Source organism: Meles meles, chromosome 1 (assembly GCF_922984935.1).
Source record: "Meles meles chromosome 1, mMelMel3.1 paternal haplotype, whole genome shotgun sequence".
NCBI classification, from domain to species: Eukaryota; Metazoa; Chordata; class Mammalia; order Carnivora; family Mustelidae; genus Meles; species Meles meles.
In genome coordinates this window covers 64130769-64138699 of record NC_060066.1, presented here as the reverse complement: position 1 = coordinate 64138699, position 7931 = coordinate 64130769, and positions in this window count along the sequence as shown.

The following is a 7931-nucleotide window of genomic DNA, read 5'->3' as shown; positions in this document are numbered from 1 at the left end:
CCTAGAATCTAGCCCTGCGTCAAGCTCCCTGCTCAGAAAGAAGTCTGCTTCTCCCTCTCCCACTCCCCCTGCCTATGTTCCCTCTCTCACTGTGTCTTTCTCTGTCAAATAAATAAATTAAAATCTTTTTTAAAAAATTCTCATAAATAGCAAATAGAGAGTTGAAACAAGAACAACTTCATTAGTGATATAAATTCTGAAGGTGGAAGTTCAAATCCCAGGAATCTGCTTCCTGCTAGATGGTTGATCTTCAACAGAGCACTATATATTTCTAAACTAAGGTCCTCTTGTCTATAAAACATGGATAATAGTAGCTTCCTTACTGGAGTCTTGTGATGGTTAATGAAATTAGTCTGGACGACTATGTTAAAAAGCCTCCCTAACAGTGAGTGTTCTAACACTATTAGCTATTATTATTTTTATGATGGTAAGAATTTAGAAGAAATAAGAGTCTTGTCGAGAGGATAGTTTGGGGGTGACAGGGAAGGCAAGACTAAAGAACATTATCTTTAAATTAAAAGATGTGTCTCTGGGGCGCCTGGGTGGCTCAGTGGATTAAGCCGCTGCCTTCGGCTCAGGTCATGATCCCAGGGTCCTGGGATCGAGCCCCGCATCAGGCTCTCTGCTCCACAGGGAGCCTGTTTCCTCCTCTCTCTCTGCCTGCCTCTCTGCCTACTTGTGATCTCTCTCTGTCAAATAAATAAAAAACTTAAAAGATGTGTCTCTGCTTGCAAGGTTTTGCCTTTCCAGGAGAAAACTAAATGAATTTTTTTTTAGATTATTTATTTATTTATTTGATCGAGAGAGAAAGAGCACAAGTGGGGAGAGGGGCAGAAGTAGAGGGAAAAGCCAGCTCCCCACTGAGAAGGGAGCCCAATGCGAGACTCAATCCCAGGACCCTGAGGTCATGACCTAATCCGAAGTCAGATGCTTAACCAATTGAGCCACCCAGGCGCCCCTGAATAAATTTTTTAAATAAAATACAAAAAAAAAAAATTCCTCTCAGAGAATAGATCTTTTTAATTAATTGCATTTGTCTTCAAAATAAATAAGAACTACGGTAACAAACGTCTAAAACATTAGAGGCAATTAAACCATTAATTAGAAATCTGCATGGATGGGAAGAAGAAATAAAAAACTTCAACTTTAGTTTCTGGCATACATACATTCAAAATCAAAGCTTTCGTTACATTAAAGCCGAAAGAGCTATTTAGCCTAAGAGAGAGTTAACACTGACTTCGAGGTGTCCTGGTTTGTTTTTTTTTTTAAGAGATTTGTTGGAAGATGCTTGACAAAACTGCCTCTAAAAATCAAGTGCAAAAATATTGTGACTGCTCTTTCAACAGTTTTCCTAAGAAACTTAGCTGATGTGAAAGAAATCGTGGTTGTCAAAATAATAAGCAAACCACATTTTCCAGCCATCAAGAGAAAAAGCAGCAGAGTTTTCTATTTTATACAGTTGTGTTGCTTGCATATCCTAGTGTGTGATGGCTAAGAAAGATTAGCATAAGTCTAGGTTAATAATGTCGATTTGTTGACTGTCTTGCTAAAATAACATGAAAAAATCCAAGCTTTTATTTAGCTGGCAGAAATTACATCGGCCCGTTGAGTAAGCAACTGACAAGGGCTGCTCGTTAAACGAACTATATATTCATGGAAATGAACATTTTTTTATTAACATCTGCAAGCTCTGGTTTCTTGGTAAAGACTATAATAGTAATGAGTGTGCAGCTGTTTTCCATCTGTTACTCAAAAACTTTTGCCTGAGTATTTACTTCCCAGTAGTATTAAGTGAATACTAGAACTGTACTACTTCCAAGGAAAAAAGAAAGTACGGCAAGGGACTACGTTCTGCTTTTGAACAGCTATGGACTCGGCAGGTCGGCTATGTAGTCGGAAGTAAGGACCTTCAAGCTAACTAACTACTTAATCTCCTCAGACAAGCTGAGCGCTGCTGTTCAAGAGGCTACACTTGTCAATTCTAGCAAGACAAGCAACCCACTAGCGTTAGAAATAGAGTGGAGGATCTATGTAAACGCGCTGTGCTGGGTTCTAGAAAGAAAGGATGCAAAGATGAATATGGCACTTTTTGTCCCCAAAGAGTTGGTGATTTTAAAATGGATTAAGCTTGGGGACCTGAAGAAGGAAACACTCCCGTGGGTTTTTGCGGTGGTGGTGGTGGTGGTGGTTTTGGTAACCACATTTTTTAACAAAATTACTTTTGAGCTTTGTATCCCTGTTTCTATTGTCTTCTGTTGTGTTGGTTCAGTGACTACTGTTTTGCCCAGTTTTTTTTTCTTCTTTGAACTTATTTACGACTTAGCTTTACATTTTAAATTTTCAACTAGATGTCAGGAAAACAGGGAACTCTACTTTCCCAATATATCTTCATTAATTTCGCAGGCATTAGGCAAATAACAGGGACACATTCCTCCCCTATGTCTCAACTGTTGGATGGCCCTAATAAGGAAAATTTTCAGTTCAGGGTCTAGTGTCCATTTCTTTCAAAACTAATATAACATTAATCTCACTGAGAGATTCTTAAACTTCTGATCCTGCATATTGAAAAAAAAAATATATATATATATATATGGAAGAAAGAAAGGGAGATGACGTGTCCCCTGGATCTAGCTGACTTTTTACAATAAAGCATGGCCACAAGGAAAATCTTATTATCCAATAATTATTAAGTAAAGCTGTGTTGCATTTATGATTACATTCGCCTGACAATGCCAAGCCACTCTGGTGGCTTACAGAAGAAATACTGCATGACCAAAGGTATTTTGTGCATCTGAATTACAGCAACTTCCCAAATTATATAATGTAACACTAATAAAACATAATTACTCCAGTTTAGGAGAATCTTTGCAGTTCTTAATATTGTTCCTAATAAAGTGCATGTTGCCATTGAGAGAAAAATCTGCAAGCTAATAGATTGAATCCTGGAGTTCATTCCCCATTCCAGCGATGACTTAGACATTAGCCTGATCCTCCCTGAGCTTCACTATTCCCATCTCTTTTAAAATGGTGGCTCAGTGGGTTAAGCCACTGCCTTCGGCTCGGGTCATGATCTCAGGGTCCTGGGATGGAGTCCTACGTTGGGCTCTCTGCTCGGCAGGGAGCCTGCTTCTCTCTCTCTCTCTCTCTCTTTCTCTCTGCCTGCCCCTCTGCCTACTTGTGATCTTTCTATGTCAAACAAAAAAAAAAATCTTAAAATAAGAGGATTAGGTTTTGTCTATTATCCCTCCCCAAAGCAAAATTCTGTGGTTTCTCTGAACACAAGTGATGCTCATCCCTGTTTCTAGTTTTCTACCTTCTTTCACACTATTTACCTTAACTGGGGAATGTATATATTACAAATAAAAGATGATTATTTGACTTATTAGGTTTAGGACACACTCCATCTCAAATATCCTCAACCCTTACTTCCAGAATTTTATTGCTGAAATTCTCATTTTCCTCTCACTTGATATCCATACTTCCTAATACTGTGCCTCCTAAACTTATTTATCTGTTCAAACGAGGACTAATACCCAATACCCAAACACTGGTTTCTACAAATATGGGTTTAAAATAGATTTTAGAAAAAAAATTTTTTTGCATGCGATTGCATTTTCTCTTCAATCCAGTACCTTTCATTAAATTATCCCATTTGAGAGTCATTGTTTTGTCCTAAATGGTTTAGCACCTCCTTTTACCCTCCCAAAATTATTTACGGTGTAGCTACAAACCCCCTTTCATCATATTTAGGCTTATGCTTCCTGGGGAGAACTTCGCTTTGGTGATCAAACCATGTGTCTGGTAGGAAATCTACTGCTGCTTCCAGCGTCACCTCCCATCTAGCTGGGCACTCATTGAATACATGAGCAAGTCTGATGCTTGTTGCATCGCATGTGAGGTGACTTCATTGAACAAGCCATAAATTCTTCTCTCTTTCTGAGAAGAGTTGAGCTCGATGTGAATCGAGGCAGTGAATTTAGTTGAAGGAGAATAAGTAGACGTCTGAAGCTGGGTAGCTCTGAGTAATTTAGGAACGCAAGATGTTCCAAATTAGAAGATTTATTGTGCATCTACAGAGACTTTATATGATATGAATAGTAATGGGCTAATCCTTACACATATTGCTAGCATTGCGGGATTTCAGACGACATTTGTCATTTGCTTTAAAGGAACAAGACTGAGGGAATGTTACCACCAAAAGAAAGGGGCTTCACGGATTCCCATATCCCATCAGATTACACTGGTGATCAGAACTTTTTGCTTTTAACACTAGGGTTACAGAGGGCCTGAGAAGCCAACCTCAGAAACCATATTAAGCATAAAACATGTCACCAGCATTGGGGAATCTTATTCCTTTGGTCATCATTCATACGCCAAAACAGGAGCTGGAAAGAAGGCGGTCGCAGAGGTAACCTGAAACCGAGAAATCTAATGCTACCATTTTGACTTACCCTTACAAAGATTACATATGGCGGTTGCAGAAGATGAGCTTCTCAGCTGGCTTAGAAGTAAGGGATGGTTTGCCTCACAATAACACTGAAATCGAGTTGAGTTACGTCCAAAGAAGTAAAATGAGCACTCATGAGGAGAGCTTATGGCTTTATGAGTTCTCACAATTTCTCACAATTTCAAACATTTGCTGAAGGCCCTGCCCTCCCCCACTCTCTATCAGATTCTCCCGGGGAATTCAGGGGCATCGCCTATCCCAGCCCAGTGGCACGGAGCAACCTGGGGCAGCCAGGATGCTGCGGTCCTGGTGACCTCTCTTCCCACCAAGTTACTGAAGGAGCCGGCCCCCTCGGCCTCACTGATCATTATTTACTGTGCTTATGTGGCGTTCTTGGCCAGCCGGCGGCACAAGGAGGGGGTTGAGGGGGGCGGGGGAGAACCACGGTGTCTTAAGTGTGTTAAATCTTCATATTAGCCCCCTGGCTTGGTAAACCTTTATGTTGGTTTTGTTTTCTTTTTTTCAAGCATGACAAACAAGTGGTTTTTCTTTTTCACTTTAATGATTCTTTAAACAAAAAGGGGTAGTTTAGGGCTTTCTCTGAGGCTGATAGGTGTTTCTGTTTAATGAGGTTTTTATTATACTGTATTGGCTTCCCTGAAAAGAAATTACAAGCAGCAAACAGCTGATAATAGAACAAGACTGGAAGAAACAATAACCAAGAGGGGGGGAAATTAGTGTGGCGGTAGGGGCACACGTTGTAGCTCGGGGACCGAAAGCACCTCCCACCCTCCCTTGGCCATCATTGCCCTGGTAATAAAGGATGTGGGCGCTCATGTGCCGGTCCTGTGTGCCCGAGAGATATGGACATAGATCTAGACCCCGCTAAACTGCCCTCTGTGCAGGAAGAAGGGTGGTGAGCTCAGTCTAGACAAAGATGAGTGTGGCTCAGAGTGCGGGTTTACAAGGGCTGGCCGGTTACCATGGAAACTAATTGGAGCTAATAAGTAAAGGGACATTTTAACTGTGGGAACAGAATAGGAGGGGCTCTTTTTCAATATCACCGTTACCTACAATTAATCTTTCGTTTTAGGAGTGTCTTTACTTAATTCTTATGATGGAGCCATTCCCTCCGCGCACGACCTCACCCTGAGCCACTTGACGTTCAAATGCCGAATGTCATCTTTCAGAATGTGCCGTGTTTTAGGTTTAGATCTCTCAAGACAGAATCAATTTCACTTTTTCCCCCCCTAAAAAATAAACTGTTTGCAGATGGCAAGGAGAAAGGAAGAGAGGTAATGGAAAATTCTTAACTTCTAAACGGACACTCTGCTGAGCAGTGAAACCGTGGCTACAGGGAGAGGGGAAGCTGGGACCTTACCCTGCAGCACCAGCTTGAGGTTTTTGTTTGAGTTGATTTTCCTTAACAAAAGCATTTCAGAACATCAGCAACAACAAAAAAGAGAAATGTGTCACTGTGGACTCATTTTACAATACTTTTGAAAGGTAATGTTTGCGGACACCCCACAGAGCAAAAATGAAGTTCGTGGCAAATGAGGAGGGTCTATTGCTCAACTTATATATATTTTTTAAATTTTAACACAAGTTTTAAGCAGTATAAATAGCTGAAGTTATCAATAAAAGGGAAATGGTAACTGGGATTTAATGAAAAGATTTACAATCAAGAATAGAATAAAAATGTTTGTGTTAAAAAGTACTTCCAACAATAATGTGTATCAGAACCAGGATCACTTGGGAAAAGTCTTATGGAAGGTATGTTACAAGCACAGGGTTGATAAAACACGATTCAACACGTTTATAGTTTCTGAGGTTTTACTTTTGTAACTCAATTTACAGTTTAAGAGAATGCAAACCACCTTAATAATGTCTCGAGGGCCTTCAAAATCTATGCAGTTGAGGTAATCCAGATTTTCAGACATGAGTCTGGTTGGATTGACAAAAAAAAAAAAAATAATAATAATAATAATGAAAAAAATTGCCTCACAATAATTGGCACTATTAAAATTTTTATGGTGCCCGAGGGAAGTTTCAGCCTTGTCGTGCTACTTGCCATTGTTGAAGCTTTCTGTGTTGATTATGTATCTGGATTCAGCTGATTAGGAGTAATGATTTAGTACATAGAGTATATATTGTGAAACACACACCTCATAATCACTTCTGGGAAGAAATTAAGCAAATGAATCAGAACTCCAACCTCTAATTCTTTTTTTCTCCCCTTATCTTCCCTGCAGCCCAGTTGTGGGGCGGGGGGGGAATCACTGTCTGAAAATTATAGTTCTTAATTCTGTACTTCAAAAAATTGCACCAGGAGTAATTTTCAAGTATCTTAATATAATAACACATAAAAATGCCTTAGAAAACAAGCTGGTCAAGTCAATTTTGGTACTTATTGAAATAATTCTCTTTGGGATACTGGTGCTCCAAACATGAGCTATAGATTTGCAGTCTAGATTTTAACACTTTGAGCAACTTTTAAGTTTTCTTGGTTTTTATGCCTGCACTTCCCATCCCAGTTCAAAAAAATTCAGAAGGTGTAATATTTAAAATGTTGGCTCCGCACAGACACTGTCAGGGAGTTGATAATATTTCAAATTCCTGTTTTCCTTTTCAGATTATCAAAATTCCTTAGACGTCTGATGGCATTTTTGAAGTGGTGAGATTTGTAGCAATTAATTTTTTTCCAGATATCTCCTTAAAGCATTGTAACAAGTATAGCCATTTTCTGGTTCAGACTGCTATCAACATAATTAGTTCTGTAAAAACAGTTCAGAGAAGTCAAAAAAAAAAAAAAAAAAGACATGCACATAAGAAGGAGGTATCAAAATGACCAAAAATTGAAAACGTTTCAAAGCAAAATTGTTAATGAGCTGTTTGAGCTATATGGACATTATAAGTGCAATTAACTAGAAGCCAATAAAAATAATCAATGACAGAGTGCAGCCCTCTGGTACCCAGGGCTTTTACAAAGAGATGTCTGTGAAAGCAGCAAGTGATTTAAAAAGCCACCTTTATCTATGGGAGTGTGTGCTATTTTACATGAGTAGAAACTAAAATGATTTTCATTGACCATTTCTGAAGTTCAGGCTGTGGCCAAGAGCGAAAAGCTGTATATGGGAATAGACAAGTTTCTGCTCTTAGCGGTGCCCCCCCTCCTCCCTGGAATGTTGGAGGCAGCCATGATCTAATCAAAGGAAGGTAGGAGTTTAGATCTCAAACTGTAGATGTCACATTTCAGTGCAAACTACTCCTACATTAACACATTATCAGTATGTCAGGATAAATCTTTTATCTCCTGGGGGTGGTGATGGTGGATGTGTATGTGGGGTGGGGGGAGCAGAAGTGCCTCGCTGGGAAGATTGCCCTCACCAGGTTGGCAGGGAAAGATTTTTGGTGTTTCCGTGTATCCCTCAGAGGGTCCCAGTGGTCCCCGGGGAGCACAAGGAGTTGTGAAAAGTAACGCACA